This window comes from Coenobita brevimanus, chromosome 49 (assembly GCF_032717465.1).
Source record: "Coenobita brevimanus isolate Jiangsu-jjx chromosome 49, ASM3271746v2, whole genome shotgun sequence".
Classification (NCBI taxonomy): domain Eukaryota; kingdom Metazoa; phylum Arthropoda; class Malacostraca; order Decapoda; family Coenobitidae; genus Coenobita; species Coenobita brevimanus.
Window position 1 is genome coordinate 10042563 of NC_137002.1, and position 21553 is coordinate 10064115.

The following is a 21553-nucleotide window of genomic DNA, read 5'->3' on the forward strand; positions in this document are numbered from 1 at the left end:
TCCATGATCAGGTGGAAGAGTCGTAAGTGGAGTTTGAACCAAGTGAATTGGAGAAGTGCAAGGGGGTGGAGGAAGGGGAGACAGAGGAGGACAGACAACGAATGGATGAAAGTGTCGCCAGCGAGTACATGAGAAAGCCTACGCCTACCTTTATTTGTCCTGCCTCAGGGTGAGTTTGTGTGTGTGTGTGTGTGTGTGTGTGTGTGTGTGTGTGTGTGTGTGTGTGTGTGTGTGTGTGTGTGTGTGCAGATATAAGGGACTACAAAGACGAGCAAGTTAAGGGATGGAGGGAGATGGTCAAACTCCTAAGCAAACCATCTATTAACTGCAGATGATACAGCGCTGGTCTCAGAATCGGTAGGCAAACTTCAGCAAAACTTGTATCTGAAACTGAGAGAGTGTGAAAGGTGTAAGTTGAGAGTGAGTGCAACAAAAGAGCTTGGTGATTTAGATGTTGAAGAGACTTAGCAGAACGATATTAGCGTAAGTCTGTTTGAGAAAGTTTTTGAAGAAAAGAAGTGTTGTAGGCATTTGGGGTGGAAGTAACAGCTGATGGACGTCAAGACCCTGAAGTAAGTCATAGGAGAAGGAGCCAAAGTATTAGGGGCGTTGAGAAGTGTGTGGAAGGAAAGTTGTGCGTCTCTTCAGGCCAAGATGGGTACGTGTGAAGGCGTATAGCTGGTTTGTTGTCATCTGATTGATCTGGGCTATTCTCATAACTTCAATACTAAGTTCTGATTCCATAAAATTCAGTGAGCCTTAGTTATGAGGTAAAAACGAGTCTCCTTGGTTACTGGTTGAAATTTATCAGTCAGTCTAACTACCCCAGGTCATCAACTGAGCTGAAAACGGATTAGGATCTTTGTCACATAAAAACAAACCGATTTTTGTGAAATCAACTTTCTTGTATGGATGCGAGGCGTGGATCATGAAATCTAGGGACCAAGAAGGGTGGAATCGCTTGAGCTGAAGTCCGTAAGCTCTATATGTGGGTTGAGATGGTGATGGTGTGACAGGGTGTGGAAGCAGACGTAGTGTAGTGGACAGGGTCCACTAGTGTGTGTTGATGTGTTACTGTCGTATGGGGAGAATAGGTGAAGAGAGGTCTATATATGAGTTGAGATGGTGATGGTGTGACAGGGTGTGGGAGCAGACGTTGTGTAATGGAAAGGGTAGACCAGTGTGTATTAATGTGTTATGGCCGTATGGAGAGAATGGGTGAAGAGAGATTGACTAACAAGATATACGGATCACTAGTAGATGGAGTCAGATCATACTACATTGTGAAGTTCTTATTACGACTCAGTATCAGAGATGGAAAGTCAGCAATTATATGCCTAGTTAGAGTGGACAGAATATCTATATTATGCAGGAAAATAGTTAAATAGAATACACGAGAAAACTGGGGATATTCTTGACACATGAGTAAAGCTGTGATACTCTATGAAACATTGCTTTTGACACCTTGCATTACTTCTGCTACTACTACTACTACTACTACTACTACTATTACTACTACTACTACAAACAACAGTAACAAAAATAATAATAATAATAATAATAATAATAATAATAATAATATTATTATTATTATTATTACTATTATTATTATTATTATTGTTATTATCTATCAGTAGAACAGAAGTTGTGGAAACAATGAAGAAAGTTAAATTGCGGAAAGCCCCAGGAATTGATGGAGTGTGTGGTGAAATGCTAAAGCATGGGGCAGAGATAGTAGTAGAATGGATGTGGGAGATGTGCAGATTGGCCTGGGAGGAAGGTAGAGTCGCGGAGGATTGGAAGTCAGGTATAATTATTCCCTTGTACAAAGGAAAAGGGGAAAAAGAAGTGTGTGGTAATCATAGGGGCATTTGTCTTCTTAGTATAATAGGAAAAGTGTATGGTAAGATACTTATTGACAGAGTTAGAGAAAGAACAGAGGAATTAGTTGGAGAAGAACAGGGAGGCTTTAGGCAGGGAAGAGGTTGTGTAGATCAGATATTCATTCTTAGATCTTTAGTGGAAAAGTTTCTAGAGAAGGGAAAGAAGTTGTATGCGGCTTTCATGGATTTGGAGAAAGCATATGACTGGGTGGAAAGACAAGGATTGTGGAAAGTATTAAGAATATATGGAGTAGATGGGAAGTTGTTGAATGCTGTGAAGAGTATGTATGATGGTGCTAAGGCTGCAGTGCGTGTGGATGGTGAACTAAGTGAATTTTTCTCTTTGAAGGTTGGGTTGAAACAGGGATGTGTCATGTCTCCATGGTTGTTCAATCTGTACATGGATGAGGTAATAAATGAGGTACAAGGTAGGGTAGTGGATGTTGGAGTGGCCCTGGTGAGAGAGGATAGTGTTTGCAAACTCCCTGTACTGTTGTTTGCAGATGATACTGTGTTGTTGAGTGAAGACAAAGGGGAGCTGCAAGGCTTGGTGGATGAGTCTGGGAGAGTGTGTAAGAAACGGAATCTAAAGGTGAATGCAGGGAAGGGTAAAGTGATGGTCTTTGAGAGAGGTGAAGTCAGTGAATGTACGGCGAGGTTGGATGGTGAGGAATTGGAAAATGTGAGTACGTTTAAGTACTTGCGTAGTGTGATGAGTGAGGATGGAGGCTTGGAGGGCGAAGTGCTTGAAAGGGTACAGCAGGGAAGAAAGGTTGCTGGTTCTTTGAAAAACAGTGATAAGAAACAGGGATGTGATCATGGAAGTGAAAAAGTTACTACATGACAGTATTGTGATACCAACTCTAACGTATGGAAGTGAAGCTTGGACGTTGTTGGAAGGACACAAGTCAAGAGTGAGAGCAGTGGAAATGAGTTATTTAAGAGAAGCCTGTGAAGTCACATGGAGAGACAGGCTGACGAATGAGGATATAAAGGAGCGTTGTGGTGTTGATGTGGATGTGATAGGAAGCGTTATGAGGAACACACTGAGGTGGTTTGGCCATGTGGAGAGGATGGAGGGTGAGAGACTGACGAAGAGAGTGTATGTGAGTGACGTGGAGGGGAGAAGAGGGAGGGGGAGGCCGAGGATGAGATGGAGGGATGGGGTGGAGAGTTATATGAGAGAGGGGTGTGTGAGTTGGGAGCAGGGCAGTGAAATGGCGGGGGACTGGGCGACGTGGAGGCGATTTGTTTGTGGCCACCCCAAACGGGATTTAGGCGTCTGGCAATTGATAGATAGATTATTATTATTATGACATGAGTAAAGCTATGATATTCTATCAAACATCTTGCTTTTGACATCTTGCATTACATCTACTACTACTAACGACTACTACTAGTACTACTACTACTTCTACCACAATAACTACTACTACTGCTGCTGCTGATAATAATAATAATAATAATAATAATAATAATAATAATAATAAATGATGTGCTAATAACTTGTAAATGATTCCAGGCAATACTGTCACGAGCTTGGAGGAACTTGCCGCAGTAGAAATGAGTCAGTTTATGGGTGTGAGGCGCTTGTGTATGGAAGCTTCTGTAACTCTTCATCTTGCAAGTGTTGCATTGGTACGTTGAGTGAAGTGTTGTGATTAATCTGATGTAGTTATTGCTAATGTTTCTAACCTAATTCAACTTACGGTGAATTGTGAGAGCATATCAGACATGAATATCGTAGCTCGGCAGCAAGTATGCGTCAGTAGACAGGGGCAGATCCAGCACTTTGGAGAAAGGGGGAGGGGGGTGATTCCTAACAGAACTGCCACCAGTTGATATTCATCCTGAATCATTACCAAATTTTTATAACTTATTACAAAATTTTTTTCATTTAAATGATTATATGATAATTTTTATATAAGCTATTTACTGGATATATTTTGAATATACCATTGTTCTTTTTTATCAGTAACCATAGGTCTTCCGAAAATAGAGGGGCTACTCCCCCCACACCCCCAAAATAATGCCCGAGCATACATGAAACAGTATACTTGAACACTGCTACAAAGTGTGGTAATGCTGTGCCAGCATACATGATGTATGGAAACAGTATACTTAAACATTGCTACAAAGTGTTCTAATGCTGTGCCACAGTCCAGAAAGCAGTGTCTGGCACTCAGGCTGTTAAACAAGCCAAAGCTGCTGTATCGTCACGAGTCTTTTATTTTATTGTCCGTGATACAACAAAGCATGTTGGTCAAAAGTGGATGAGGAGTGTGCACTGGTGCAAAATGCCGCACACTGTTGCAGCAACGGTTGCTGCAACAGTGTGCACCATTTTGTACAAGTCATCCTAAACTGGCTCCTGTGACGTCATAGTGACGTAGGTTTTCAAATGCGAGTTGCTAAGTAGTATATTTATTTTCCTTTATTGTGGATGGCTAAGGAAAACAAATATATAGGTTGTCACTTAGCTCGAAGACAGAGGATTAATGGCTCTATCTGATCCTGTATGAGCCTCAGAGTTTAGTTTTATATCCGTAATTATACTTTGATCTGTGTTAATCTAATCGATGCCAAATTAATGCCTTCTAACCTCATTCAGTTTTGTCTAATCTAATCATATCTAATAATCAAACCATACCTAACGTAATCAAACCCGGCCTAATGAGATCCCGTCAAATATACTGTAACGTGGCTGTTAAATTTTAATCCAGTTTATTGTAATTTTATTTAATCAAAGCAAATCTAACCTAATCAAATGACACAACGTAATCGATCAAACAAAACATAACCTAAACAAATCTAACAAATAAACGTTAATCTAAATCAACCCAATTATTTCCAACTGAGGTGATTAAAGGACAAACCACTAAGTAACCAAAAGTAAGTTCTGAGACATTTGCACTTAACGTTTTTGTAAGTGTCTGTAAGTGCAGACGCGAGTTTAGCCTAACATAGTATAGATGACAATACTTGCCTGGTCTGGCTGACTATATTTTATGCAAAAAAACAATTAGTTATTACATTCTGTACCTAACCTAGCTTTGCTACCCTATTGGTATACTATCCAATACTATATATTGCTATACTATAGTCATACTATATTTAATTGTATATTGTGGTATACTATTGGTTACTATCCTATTGGTATACTGTATAAGTATTAACAGGTGTGACCCCAAGTTATTAAAAGTACACACAACAATGCAGTATATAGTTAATATTAATGGAATAAATGTAAACATGTTATTGCATTTAGATAAATTGTTAATATCAGTAAAAAAATGATAATAAAAAGAAAATATAACAATGACAAAAACTTAGGCTGTTGTTATTACCATGCACTTAGAAGATAAGTATTATATATACAGAACATACATGAAAGTTTTGTAAGTACTCACCAGTGTATTATACATGTGTGCGTGACATGATGGCAGGTGTGGCCGGGAAGGGGACTTAGTAGGTGTGAGTGGAAGGGAGGCGTGGCAGGTGTGGGCGGGAGGAAGGCATAGCAGATGTGAGTGGGAGGAGGGCGTGGCAGGTCTGGGCTGGAGGGGGGCATGACAGATGTGGGCGGGAAGGGGACGTGGCAGGTGTGCGGGAGGGGGGCGTGGCAGGTGTGGGGGAGGGGGGCGTGGCAGGTGTAAGGAGGGGTGTGTGGCAGGTGTGGGGGGAGGGGGCGTGGCAGGTGTGGGGGAGGCGGGCGTGGCAGGTGTGGGGGGAGGGGGGCGTGGCAGGTGTGGGGGAGGGGGGCGTGGCAGGTGTGGGGGGAGGGGGGCGTGGCAGGTCAATACTACTTTTATGGGTATTAAACAGGAGTTAAAGGCTGCCTTTACTTTACCAAACACTGTATCCGTCAGAGGTGAGTTTGTTGTTTGTGTCCCGGGGGATAAAGCAATATCAGGTTATTGGTGAGTTCCTTGTTTGTCCTTTTAATATTCACACACACACACACACACACACACACACACACACACACACACACACACACACACACACACACACAAACACACACACATCCAGCTTTCAGCTTTTTTATTACTTTTTCCTGCCATTCTCTCAGTTTCTATTCGAACAATCTTATACTGTACATTTTCGCTAATCACTCTTGACATGTTGCATTATATTCGTTTTTTATGTGCTTGACTCTGGGCATAGGTTTTCCAGTCCGTTCCCTAAAACACAGCAGCCTCCTACGTACCATACACCTCTACATGTCACCACTATGGCGCTAATACCCACCGACCATACTTAAAATATGCTACGGCTGTCTTCTACAGGACTAGTGTATTGATATTAGCGGGGCTGTCTTTACATGTCGGTGGATGTCATGGTAAATATGTAATGTCTGGTGTAACGATATTCAAATTCCTGTTTTGTTCCTTGCCCCAGCCGGAAGTAGAACCTGCGTCCATTAAGACAGTAGACCACCTCTACCGACTCCAGCACCACCTTCCCCACCAAGACTACACAAAAACACTGTTCAGTTCTTTCCTACTTTTCCTGCTGTTCGCTTAGTTTCTGTTCAAGCAATCGTATACATTGCCACCAGCCACTAATAACGTGTCGTATTACCGACTGCCACAAAGACTCACAAAAACACACATTCTGCTGTTTCTTACTTTTTCTTGTCGTTCTCTACATTTCTCTTTACCCACCAGTGACTGTTAACGTGTTGTATTACAGACTGCTACCTTAACTACACACAGTCACGATGTTATACTGCTGTTCGTGGCCGTTGCTACTATGGATGCAATTGTCCTGCAACATATTATCCTGAACCACTCTATCCGTGCGCCTCCAGAGCATGCAGGTAAATCCCTGTACTATGTTCACTTCTACCTAAGAAAACTGGGGCCATTTCTTTAGCCTGAAGAATCAGGTAAGAAAGTCTTTTTGGTTGTGATTGTAGGATTCTTTCTTACCTGTCATAATTGGGTCACTCCTCAGCTTTTCTTGTGAGTAGGGATGGTAGATGGTGGCGACCTTCATCCACTCACTTGATGTAGTGCTGCCTACTTAGTCTTTCACCTTTATCATTCTTTTCAGTATCTACCCTCCTCTCTCCCTATTTCTCCCATCCTTCCTGGAACTTTTCATTACTCTTCTTTCCACTTCAGGTAGCTCTACACTGAGTGACAAGCCTATTGATTTCCTGTGACCCAGGAAACCATTTACAAGGCTGGGCGGTAACTATATAACCAAATAATGGGTGATGTGGAGCCTGCTATGGTGCTTCTGTTAGCTGAGTGGAGAGGCACCAATGCGGCGTCCATCCAGAACCAAACCTCCACACTCTTCCCCGCTCCTCATTGTGACGAGGGGCTGCCGACCGGAAGGTAGCACCGGTTCACTGCATGGGATAACCCTGCAGGGACAGTTGCTACCCTGCGGTTGATGGGCCTGCTCAACCAGACACAGCAGGTTACTCAGCAACAGTCTTGACAACAACATCTTGTGGGCAGAAATGAGTCTCCTTGGTTGCTATTGTAGTTTTCTTTTTTACCTGTCAAAACTGAGCCACAGCTTAGTTTTACTCGTGAGAAGGACTGAGTCTCCTTGGTTGATTTTCACCTGTCAGAACTGGGTGCCCCTCACAACTAGAATACTAAGTCATGGTTGCAAGTAATCTGATGAACCTTAGTAATGAAGTAGGAATGAGTCTTGTTGTTTTCATCCAGTGGAACTGGGCTACTGCCGAGTCCTGAACACTAAGTCACAGGTGCATGAAATGCGATATATTTGACCTGCATTAATAAATAAATTATGGTATTTGCATCCATCAGCCTCAGTAAACCAACATATGTGGACTAATAATAATAATAATAATAATAAAAATAATAATAATAATAATAATAATAATAATAATATTGACAGTGATGCTGGTGATGATGATGGTGATGATAACAAAGAACAATGAACACAAGGCAAAAACCAGATTACTGTCCTCAAGGGGGGACGGTGGCATTATCAGAAATATTACCTTGTTCACAGCCAAGAGGTCTGGGTTCAGTCCCTAGACTGACCAGTTTATTTGTACTCAGATCTGAAAAAGGGGTGCATTTCATTTGGGCGAATTATTCGATTTGTTACTCTATCATTTGGGCGACTGTTTGTTTTATCATTTGGGCGACAACAAATCAGGAACCCCGTGAAATAGTAATCATGATTTGGGCGAAATCAAATTAAGACAAGAACGGCATAAGTGCTTCGTTACGTATGGAGGTGAAGTATGTGTCGGATTAGTTTTGAATCACGGAGGCTACGGAGGTGGCCGCGCAGCTATTCGGTTCTCACACTCAACGGCGCGAGGAGTGCGGAGAGAGCCTTCACTCCTAGTTACCTCGTTACCAGGACCATGGAAGGCACCATCTCAGAAAGACAATATATTTTTTTTTAACATCTTTTAATGAGACAGTAAATTATTTTAACAATTTACTATGCTTAATACATGCTCCTTATGTGTAGGTGATGAAATGTAGCTTGATTTTCAAGTGACTGACAGGGTGCCGATAAGGTTTTCGCCCAAGTGAAGTAACGAATACTTCAAAATGAAGCTTAATTTATCGCCCAGATGAAAATGTAACTGTCTCCCAAATGATGTTTTTTTTTTTTCGCCCAACTGAAGAGCATATTCGCCCAAATGAAATGCGCCCCTGGAAAAGAAAGCTGGATGGTAAAACTGATGGTTGCATGTCACAGTCTGGGGAAGACAGGCTTAGCTAAAACTGAATGTTTGCTTGGTGCTCTTATACGCCTGATGATGGTCTAGTGGCCAGAATGCCCAAGTCGGAGTGATGATCTTCTTTAAACTGATCCCCAAGAGATAACTGCCTTGTGTTCGGTTACGTAATACCATCAAGAAAAACAGGCTCATCTATTGTACCTTTAAACGTACTTTAGTACTGTATAACTGATACATATTTACGTTAGCTTGTTTGTCTTCCTTAGCTGCTGCCGTTACTACCCAGTCATCAGGGAGATCTGTTATGGTGCAGCGTGGTTGATAAGGATTCTTCTGTGTCTGTGCTCTTCTTTTTCTGTGTAGTGTACAGTAGGTGCTGGAGAGGGAGGCCTTCACGTGTTGGCACTGACAGAACTTAGCGGCCGCACTGCATGGTTTTACAATCGTCCCTCGGTTCTCTGCCTATTCCCTAGAAGTAGATTGGTGGACGCAGGAGACAGGCAACTTGGGCCAGCAGTCCACAGGGTTCATGACGGATGAGCTTGAGGATGCAACTGTTACTAGGGTGCAGTGTAATCGTTAGGGATTTATATTACTTCTTCCTTACATAAGCTTCTTTTCTGCTCAGTTGCTGTCGACATTGCCCTACAACCAGCTCATGTCGTAATAGTGTAAGTTACGGGTTTTGTGTGCATAATGTCGACTACTACCTTGCACGTTACCAACATTACTTCGTTAACACAAGTGCAACATGCTCACCATCCTCCAAGTGCAAATGTTTGGCGTACTGTACACCGGAAAGGGAGTGTTCGGACGTAGGAGGCTATTGCATAAGGAAGGAAGAATGTTGTAGGGATGGCTACGTCAAGTTCAACTGTGGCTGCCGCACTAACCACTGCTCTTGCTGCGTCCCAGGTAAGAACTCATCTGACGGTCACTGCTGTCTCAGTGTTTATACGTCCTATAGTTAATCCACTTTAACTTGGCGTAGAGTTTAACCCTTTTGCAATCTATTTCCCGTAGCTCAATGGTAAAATAAGAATACTACGGCTGTGCCACGATTCCATAGCACTTCTTCGTGATTAGCATCATATGCTAGTGTTAATCTCCCATAGCTCAGCATTCAATATTGAGAGACGGCAGTTTTACGCCTAGTTAAACAGAGAGTGTAATGCCTTCAAGGAAAAAGAAGAGAGTAACTAGTAGGGGGAACTCTGCCCGTAATCACCCGGTAATTACTAATATTTCACTCTTGTAATATACCTATATTCATTTTACACTAACTTGACTTAAAATTGCTATCTCTCCATCTTGAATGCTGAATTTTTAACTATAGATCAACACTAGATAATTCTGCTATTCATGAAATCCCATGGAACGATATAGAGCTACGGTATAAGCATGAAGAAGTGCTATTGGAAGAATGTAGACAGTCTTTTTTCATATCCCGCCACTGAGCTTCATGAAATGTTCTGCAAAAGGACGAAAACCTGGGTCAAGTTAAGGTCTAAAGAGAAGAGTCAGTGTAAAGATCTCGAGGAAGATGAGGAGAGTCACATACGGGATTTTACTAACATGTGTCTGTTGTAAAGTGCTGTGGTTGGTTCATTTTTACCTGATGGAACTGGACCACTCACACCACTTGAATACTAAGTTCTCATTGGTTAAAATTTGATAAGCTTTAGCTATGATGTAGGAATGAATCTCCTTAGTTACTAGTCAAAGCGGCCATGCAGTCTGCCTACACTTGGCTACAAACTGAAGTAGCAGGAGTTAGGAATTTTTTTCGGGTTAAATGAAACACAGTGGAGTCTCCTTAGTTACTAGTCAAAGCAACCCTTCAGTCTGACTACACTTAGCTACCAACTGACGTGGAAAGGGTCAGGAATCTTTGTTAGGTTAAATCAGACACGCGTTAGCAAGCATAAGGCTCCTGAGGAAAAAGAGAATCACTTAGAGGGAGTGTTCATTAAGACTAACATTTCACTTTTGTAATGTGTTGTACTCTTTCCACTCTAACATGGCCTAAAATTGACATCTCCATCTTGAATGCTGAGCTGTTGCAAGAGATTAACGCAAGAACAGAATGCTAGTCACGATGAAGTGCTATGGACAGGATGTAGAGCCACAGTGTTGTTGTATTCTGCCATTAAGCTATGGGAAATAATCTGCAAAAGGATCATAGTCTGGACCATGTGTTGACGCAAGTTATAGGGAGAGAATTATCTACACTCGTGGTGGAGAGGGATGCCTTCGTGTGGTGGCACTGATATAAATGGGTGGCTCCGCTGCCTCATTATATAAACGTCCATCAACTCCTTATCCCCCGAAAGGAGGTTGGTGGACTACTGGATAAGGCCAGCTTCAGCCTGCACTCCACCAGGTTCATGTTCAGATGAGTTTAGGGCAACAACAACAACATCAACAGTTCTCCATAGTTCTTTCACCTTAACTTGGCCAAGATTTTCATCCTTTTACAGTTTATTTTATTTAGTTCAGTTGCAGAAAAAAGACAATGCTACGACTCCACAACCTATTTTATTGCACTTCGTAACATCGTATTCTGATGTCAATATATTTTTACAACGCAGCATTCAAGATGCAGAGATGGCAGTTTTAGGCCAAGTTTGAGTAAAAAGACCATTGTAAAGTTCCCGAAGAAAAGTAGTCAAATTAAGGGAGAGCTATACCCACATGGCCTGTGTCTTTTTGTGTTGTTTCCTGACATCTGTGCTGTCCAACTTGGTCTGTTATTGCCGTCTGTCTGTACTGAATGCTGAGTTGAGGCAAGAACTGTCTGCAACTGCACAATGGTAGATTTTTTTTTTTTTTTTTTTTTTTTTGGCAGAAGTGGTCCATCCTTCACGACTTCAATGCTAAGTCGTGGGTGCATAAAATCGACGAGTCGCAGTTATGAGGTTGGAATGAGTCTCCTTGGTTACTAGTCAAAGCAAACCTCCAGTCTGACAACATTTGGCCATCAGCTGAGTGGAAAGGGGTTATAGATTTTTGTCAGGTAAAGTAAATTCGCTTTAATTCTTTGCCTTTCTTTTCAGAGTCCAGCAGAGCAAGAGCCGACTCGTGCCTCCAATGCAGTGCCAGCAAGTAGACGCCATCATGGAGACAAACCTCTACACACACAAGGCTGTCATCTAAACAGAGTAGTAGTAATAGAAGTGTAACTGTAGTCCCATGTTAACCTGAACTGTGAACCTGGTGATAGTAGTGACAGAAGTAGCAGCTGCTGCAGCCCTAAGTTAATCCATAATGTGAACCCAGTGAACTGCAGGCTGAAGTGGCCGGGTGACGTACCCTTTCCATTTTTTTTTTTTTTTTTATATATATATATAACAGAACAGAGGAAGGAAAAACAAATGAATAAGAAAAAAACAAATCCATGCACCAGATTACTGTAGTCCTCTGTTCATAAAATATCTGTAACAGTTAGACCTGAACAGCAGTAGGTTGAAGTTTGGAGGGAAACAACTCTGGGTAAGCGAGTTCCAGAGAGATGCAGTTCGGGGAATGAAAGAATTCTGATAGGCAGAAGTTCTGCAGTATGGCTGAGTGACATTCCAGTCATGAGCGCTGCCAGCTACCCGTGTAGCACGAGGGAAGGCATGGAGAGGTGGCACCATAGATGCAACTTCGTCTGAGCATTGGCTGTAGAAATATCTATAAAATAACGCAAGGGAGGCAACATTCCTTCTTACTTGTAGGGGAGGTAGTTTATTAGCAATAGCATGGTTATTAATATTTCTAACAGCTTTGTTCTGAATCTTGTCTACTTGTTTTAATGCAACCTCTCCACATCTGCTCCACAAGGGTGAGCAGTATTCAAGCTGAGAGCGCACATGACTCTTATAAATTATAACTAACTGCTCGTCAGTGAAGTATTTACGGACTCTGTACAATAATCCAAGTTTTTTTGAGGCGGTTTTAGCAAGTGATCTAACATGAGGGGTCCAGCTGAGGGCATTGTTAAGTGAAACGCCAAGAATTTCAATACTTTTGGAAATGGGGATATTTGTAGCATTGAAGGTAATATACAATTCTGGCAATACCTGCCTTTTAGTAAATTGTATATATTTAGTTTTATTAGCATTAAATGAGACAAGGTTCTTTTGTCCCCATTCACTGATCGTGGATAAGTCTTGATTTAAAGAGATGGCTGTACTGAGGTGAGAGTTAGAGATATCGGTCTTTGTAAATGGATGTCTGAGTGTGAATGAACTTTGAAGTGTTGAGTCATCTGCATATGAATGGATGGGATTGTGAGTGACAGATAAGAGATCATTAATATGAATGAGGAACAGGGTTGGTGCCAGAACTGATCCCTGCGGCAGACCAGCATTAACTGAGTGGAAAGCAGAATATACATCATCTACTTTTACTCTTATTTTTCTATTGCTGAGATATGAGGAAATCAAAGGAACAAAAGAGTTTAGTCCATAGCAAGGGAGTTTGGAGAACATGGAACGGTGCCAGACTCTGTCGAAAGCTTTAGAAATATCCAGGGCTACTGCATGAATTTCACCATGCAGGTCAACTGATTGATGGATGGTATGAGTCAGGAGATTGAGTATGTCAATGCTGGATCTTTCTTGGCGAAAACCATATTGTCTATCAGTAATTAAGTTGTTGGATTCAAGATGTTTAACTATGTGCTTATTAATTACAGTTTCAAAAACCTTACCAAGAGCTATTGGTTTGTAATCAGAGGGGTCAGAGGAACTTCCTTTCTTTGGAATTGGGAGAATATTGGCTTCTTTCCATGAATTAGGGAATGAAGAAGTACGTATGCATAGTCTGAATAATTTTGCAAGAACAGAGGCAAGTTCTGGGGAACACTTTTTCAAAACAATTGGCAGAATTCCATCTGGGCCTGGAGCTTTGTTGGTGGGTAAATTGTCTAGCATGGATTTCATGTACCTTGTCTGTATTTTAAGTGGAACAATGTCGGGAGAGTCAAGTTCTAGTGCTGGGACATTCTGGCTGGCTTCCTCTAAGGTAGAATTTCTGGCAAATGTACTGGCAAAGATATCTGCTTTGCATGTGGGTCATTTGTAATGTTGCCATCTGAAGATTTTAGTGGGGGAATGGATGATGACTTGTTAAAGTTATTATTGAAAGAATTGAGAGTTGACCAGAATATTCTATTGTCATTAGGGTTGTTAAGTAGTTTTGATGCTTGGTTTTGAAGAAAGTTTGATTTAGCAAGATTTATTACAACTTTTGCATGGTTTCTAGCAATTTTAAATTGAGAGAGTGATTCAGATGTTTTTGATTTCAAGTAATAATTATATGCTGATGACTTTTGGGCTGTTGCTCTGGCACAGTTGCTATCAAACCATTTTGGAGAGTTCGATCTTTTAGTGAATTGTTGACTTGGTATGAATAAATCCATACCAGCTACTATTAAATCGCAGATGTGGGACTGGGTAGAATTGACATCACTAGAGATGAAAGACTGCCATGGAATGTCAGCAAGATAATTTCTAAATTCATCCCAGTTTGCCCTATCAAAGTGCCATCGGGTCACCTTGACAAGTTCAGAATGGGGAGGTTTTGGGGGCTAATTAATGAGGCTTTGATGAGATTGTGGTCAGAGGATCCAATTGGAGACACTATCTCTATCCTGTACTGATCTGGATTATTTGTTAGGAACAGATCCAAAAGATGGGCGTTATGGTCAGGATTATCTGGTATTCTGGTTGGTTGCTTTACCAGTTGCGTGAGATTAAACGATTCTGCAAACAGCTGTTAATATGCGGTTTTTGTCGTCAGCCCTTCAATCGGTGCCGTAATATCTTTATATTCCTGTTGCCACCAGCTTATTAGATTAACCATTAGAAAAACATGTTTGTGAAGCAGATAATGAAGGCAATCATCTGATCCCTTCATTTCGAAAATCCTTTTTGGTGCTGAAAAAGTGAGAAGTCTTCTGACTGCAGGTGAATATACAATGACAAATATATAATGAAATCTTCAGAGATTTAAAAAATCAAATCAAATGAAAGACCCCGGGTTCAGTTGACTAAAAAAAATATTCAGGGTTAAAAATTCTCTCTCTCTCTCTCTCTCTCTCTCTCTCCGGCTTCAGAATGTACATAATTTATTGGGAGTTACAGTTCTTATTCTAGTTATTTTCAAGATGGCGGCTATAAAAGTTGAACATTTTTCCAAATTAATAATTCTTGTTCTTGTCAATAACTAATTACATCAAGGAATCTGATGTCAAACTGCTATTTTTTTAGTTTCTGTGATTTTGAGATAATATTCATAATTGCAGTGTGAATTGTATCTGAATAATTAAACTATTCAAAATAAAGCATTCTTAATTGGCCTGTGTGACTGTTTCTTTACTCCTTCACACGTGGACAGAATGACACGAAGGCGATTGGTTTGTGGCCAACCCTTCCGGTTTTAAGACTTATGATTATAGATGGACAGATAGGTAGACAGGTACAGAGAGAGAGAGAGAGAGAGAGAGAGAGAGAGAGAGAGAGAGAGAGAGAGAGAGAGAGAGAGATAAATGAATGGATAGGTGAATGAACGGATGGATGGATGGAAAAACAGAAACATATAGAGAGACAGCCAGATACACGGATAGATAAATAGACAGACATACAGTACAAACATGCACATGGACACTTAGGAGGTTGCTATTGACCCAGGCTGTGATAAACACAAGCAAACCAACAAAAAAATGTACAATAACCTTTCAGAAAAACTGTCTTATTCACACGAAATTTTCATTTGTCTAAACATCTTTGGAGATTCCGTAACCCCTCTCCCTTGGCGATTTATTCTGCCAATTACGCCTCAGTCTCTTCTTGTATTCTTTACTCATTTCATAAACTCGAGGTTATTTTTTGACATTGTTGGCTTTGGTTGTATTATCGTGGCTTTTCCTACTACCTCTGCTGGTTCCCTTAACAAATTTATTAGCCTCTCAATCAGCTCATCAATATCACATTCAGCGTAAGTTAGAACCTAAATGTTTTTCTTTATTTTTAAATGAAATGCAGCTTTATTATTCCTTACTTTTATCGGGCATATCTTGTTATTTTTAATAACTTTCTTTCTTTCAGTTCTGAAATTGAATCAGAGTGTGCAACCCACCATTCTGTGGTAACTTCCTGTATTTACTTTGTTGATGAGTGTGACATCAGTGACTGTGTTGTTCTTATCTGCTGTAATGAAGTCAGTTTCATTCTTTGTTTCTCCATTTGGGCTTCTCCAGGTCCATTTTCTCTCTGTTCTTTTGTGGAAGAATGTGTTTATTATTTTCATATTGTACGTTTCAGCAAAATTTACCACTATTTCACCGCTGTTATTTCTCTCTCTGATTTGCCGAGACAGTGTCTACTCGCTTTTGGTGGGACAATGCCCATAAGCACAGGAGGCAGTGCCTTTAGACCTTCAGTAGATGATGATCCAACAGGAACGCCCGTAAAATCATTGCCAGTAGCATTGATGTTTGGTTAGGACGACTGTGGTAAATAATCTCACCTCCTGCCACTTACTTTCTGGTGGGATGTAAATTACTTAGGTTCTATTCATAACTTTGTAGCATGTTACATTATTATATTATTATGTTTATGTTTTGGGGGTGAAACCTGCAGCACCATATAAAGACAAACACTGAAATATTTAAATATTGCATTATGTGTGGCAAAATACATGAATAACAATATTTCAGGAAGAAATATTACCGTATTATAACATCTGTTTGTAATACGTTATAGATGTAGCGTTCCTTAAGCTTAGATTATCGGATTTCCTTTGATCAGTAAGTTACGTTATACTGTAGCTTTGAGTTAAGTAATATGTTATATATTATAATTGACGTCATGGTTGACATTCACTTAAAACTACATCGAACAGACAGCAAGTGCAATTGTTATTAGTTTACCGGTATTTGTTATTGATCAAACACTGACCAACTTATTCCTGAGTAAGTTTTTAAACTCTTTATCATGAATGGAAAACAGCACCTTAGGCATGTCAACAGGTGGCATGATGTCTTATCATGTTGGCAAAATGTCTTGAGGGTTGTGATTGTGCCAATCAAGAATGCATCATATTTTAATGGAAAAGACCTGCTATTGTAACAGGAAAGTTGCGTTAAGAAATGCACATAAACGTCACTAATTCCTGTACAAGAGCCCCGTAATAAAAATCATGTCAGTGAGAAAAATATATAAGACAGTGTCGTATCAGTTATATTGTCAGGTAAGTTATAGTAAGTTATTAAAGTTACTGTTAGATTGTTATTATCAGAGGATAATAAAAACAAAATAAGATTTGTATGGAACTCATTCATTAGCAGGAAGTCAACCCATCCTCCTTCTCGATCACCTCTCGCAGTCTGTTTGCATAGAGACGACATAGCTCCATGTGAGCTGTTGCTGGCCTCTGAACTGTTCCCACTAGGCACGGATGTGGGCCAGTAGTTCATCTGGTGTCCGTTCAATCTTAGGCTCCCAACAGTTTACCATATTCCCCCATATGTTTTCGATGGGGTTCATGTCTGCTTCCTTACTGAGCCAGTCGAGAAGCTGCAAGTCCCCTCGACCTCCAACCCATTCTGAGATTCTCGTCTTGTGGATGAGTCAGCGGTCCTGAACAAAAATTATAGGGCCAGGAGGAAACGCATAGTTCCGCTCCTGAACTGAGGGGAGGAAAAAATCCTACAAAATTTCAATGTATTTTTTAGCAGTGAAACTCCCTTCTATCCTGGTGACGTCACCTATGCCGTGGATGCACACCCACCCCCAGACATTGACGGTGACGTGTCCACTTCTAGCCTCCTCGTAGATGTTCCTACGGTCGTACCTGCATGTGAATGGAATATTTACACATCGGTCATATAGTTTAATTTTTATTAATTTTGATGCTTCGGGAAAAGCCAACGTTTTCCATGTTATGGTTCATTACCCACTATTTGTATGGTATATTTTATGGGGATTGTAAGGCTTAATAAACAGTGGTGCATGTGTTGGTAATATGCGTTCATCTAGACGTATTATTACTGTGAATATCAACTGATCCCTATTTTTTTAAAAATAATTATTTAGTGATAGAGTATAAGAATATGTTTTTTATACATATCGTCAGTAAATTTATACATATGCATTAGAGTACTGTCGCCTCCAGAAACCTTTTCTCCTCATTAAATCTTATGAATACAAAATACCTGGTAACAGTCATATGGAGAAGTGTCAGGCATACGATCAACACATGTCTACTGTATACTTTGGCCTTTATCTACCTACTGCTCTTCCGCACTCTCCAATCAGTTTTTTCTCAACCTGTCTGTTTACCATAATTCTTACAATTCACCACCATATATATATATATATATATATATATATATATATATATATTCTGTTTGTATGTGTGTGTGTGTGTGTGTGTGTGTGTGTGTGTGTGTGTGAGTGTAGGTTCTCACTTTTACCTGATAACCATACACCCACATATCTCATTAATCAGGAAATTTCATACCGGCTAGGTTATATTCAATAGATCCATGTTGGCTTTTGTGGCATTTAGTCATAGCTGTTTCAAGTGGCCCAAGATTAATGTAAATAAAACAAAGATTCTGGGTATGGTCATTCGGGAGGGTCATGCAGTAATCATATATTATTATCAGTGATCATTTTCAAACTACTATGCGACATAGGTATTGGTTTTACACCTGACCACTCTCATTTTATAAGGAATTACATTGGCCAGTAAAGGACAGCTGTATTTATAACCACACCCAAAAATATGTAAACTTTGCAAACTATTAAACACTGAACTTGCTGCCTTTTCAAAGTAGTCTACGTGAACGTCCACTGTGTGAGCCTTCATGACATAGTTAGCCCATTAGTAGCCAGAGTTCCTGTGAGAGGGATATTGCTGGACGGGTACTAAGCATACCGCCTTCCGTCTATAGGCTCATAGTCGCGAAACTCACAGGTCCCTACCCCAGGGTTCACTTCTTTATTAAATTTTGAAAATGCCCAGTTCTGTCCATTATATTGGACGTTGGGGACCAATGGGTTCAAGAAGCTGATAGATTTGCCAGTGTTTAAACCCATTAGTGGCCAGAGTTCCTGTGAGAGGGATTTTGCTGGACGGGTACTAAAGCCCCTGTCACACACAAACGACTCAAGGGCCGACCGCGGCGCGACTCAAGGTCGTAACGCATTTTTTCATCAATCATCCCTTGATTCGCCGAGAAAGTCCGGACTCTTTAAGGCGCTCATGAGCCACTGGGATGACTCGTCGGGCCTCACGATTTTTTAACTCGTGCATTAAAATATCGTGGCCGCCTTGTGACTTGCAAAAAGTCATGTCACAGTTGCGTCACAGTTGGGAGTGTCGTACGTCAGTGGTGAAGCAGTCTTAGCTCAATCGGATGCGTCGTGATGCGGTCGTTGCCTGTCGTGATGCTGTCACCAACAAAAAACCGTTATGACTGCGTGTCCCTCATCAACTGACTAGACACAGGAGAGGTCCATGGTGATGCTCTGGGTGTAATTGGTGGTCTAGGTGTGATGCCCTGCCCCACGCTGGGTGTCATTGGTGGCTCAGGTGTGATGCCCCACACCTGGGTCGGTCGTGGAGGGTGTTGCGGGGGAGTCCGGGTGCATTCCCCAAGTGCATCACGCAGTCGTCTTGCGGTCGCATCACGGTCGTGGCTGAGAAAAATACGTTAAATTCCAAATTTGAAGACTCGTAGCTCTATCGCCTTGCTGTCGCCTCATGATCTTGTCGCGTTTTTGAGGACGTCACGATCGGTCGTGAGGCAGTCCTGAAACTGTCGTTACGCAGTAATAAGCAGAGCAGATTCTGGGCCAGTCGGGAGGCGTGGGAACCAACTAGGACACGACCTTGAGTCGCGCCGCGGTCGGCCTTTCAGTCGTGTATGTGTGACATGGCTTAAGCATACCGCCCTCCGCCTATTGGGTCATTGTCGCAAAGCTCATAGGTCCCTACCCCGGGGTTCCCTTCTTTATTAAATTTTGAAAATGCCCAGTTCTGTCCATCATATTGGACACTGGGCACCAGTGGGTTAATACAATATATAACGGATATATTGCATACATCTATGCTATAGTATAACTTAATAAACTGATCGCGGGGAATCCGGTAAGCTACGATTAAAAAGAGATGCTCCTACAGCGTAATTTTGTAGTGAACATTAAAATAACATTATTTTCTCCTGGAAGAAATAGTTATTCATGTAATATGGATTCCATGTTACAGTATTGTAATACTTCAGTGTTTGTCTTTATATGTTGTTTCAGGTTTCATCCCCAAAACATAATCATAATAATATAATAATGTAACATGCTACATGCTTATGAATAGAACCTAAATAAATACTGAGGTGTGTGTCATCAAGTGTTAAAGGCAAAGATTACATATCAGTCTTGGACGTCCTTGACCACGTATACACACACCCATATTACCATTAGGACACACATTGCATACTCACTTAATCCCCCCACCACCCACCACAGACATTGTCTCACACCCTCAGGCGCACACACACATACCGTATTTGGCATTCTGTTTACTAAATGAAATCCTGCTTTGAATTCTGTTGTTCCAAATGTAAATAAACATATAGAGCTAACATTAATAGCTTGTTCATTAACACTTCACACCGTCAGGCTGGCAATACTGAAGCAAAGGACCAAGACTATAACTGGTGCTTGAGAGCTGAAGAGCTCCCACAATATGCTTCATAATGTATTTTCAGAGTTCCATATAGGCTGTTTCTATTTTTCATAAGAAATGGCTGTTCATCAATATGTAAACTTTAATTTTTGACATAACTGGAGGAACAGGAACCTCTGCAGTGACACTAGTACTCACCACCGCAGCTATGAGGATTGGAGGTGTCAGCAGCCACCTCCCCTCTACCTGGTATACGCCACTGAACACATGATTATCTTTAACATTAACGGAAATACCACTGTGGGTATGGCTATCCCATGACTATTACTAAAACATAAACTATGCAAATAAGTATTGATTACTGGTTAATGTAATCCGTAATGTGAGGACACAGTATTAAATTTTAGATAAATGTACTAAATGCCACATCATTACTCATTAGCACAAAGTGATAATGTGTGTGTGTGTGTGTGTGTGTGTGTGTGTGTGTGTGTGTACTGCTAGCCAGCTGAGGGGTTTTAGAGAGAGAGAGAGTCGAGCCGGTGGAGCAGGCTGCATGTTTTCCGTTAACGAGGGTGGGGGTATCCTAGTGTGTAATCGGGTCTATAATAAATAGGTTTATTATTATTTACGATACAGGATATCATTGACACCTTAATAACTATACTGTAATGACTGAGAATATATAACTGTTGGTGGCTCACTCCCATACTCCCCCCTTCCCCCTACATTGCACCATTTCTGTTTCTGAACCACAGCTCAATCTGTACCGTGGTTCACGCTACAAGGCAAAATAATTATTTTATATAACTCAGACTATAAATAGTATAGTGCACAGCCCATTATCCCAGTCACATAATATTTATTAGCCTATAGCATAATACAATGACCACATAATATAATTCGGAGGATGAAGCTTAGCGATTCGAAAAATTATCGGGCACACACACACACACACACACACACATGGGCGCGCGCTATTGCTAGGTTAGCCAAATCCCGCAACCAGGTGGTCCAGTCGGAAATCTTGCCGAGTGTACAGTACTACATTTTGTCTATATTGTTTAAAGGTTCCTCCTCACGTGATGGTATGCCTCTATCCTTCTGTAAAAACTTCTTGGAAAAATTATACAATTAGGCGAAATCAACAATTAAATAAACAAAATGTAAAGAATTGAATCTAGGCTATTAGGCCCTAAGCCTATTAGACTACATTAGCCTAAGACTACTATTTCAGATAGGCTGACGAATGAGGATATAAAGGAGCGTTGTGGTGTGGATGTGGATGTGATAGGAA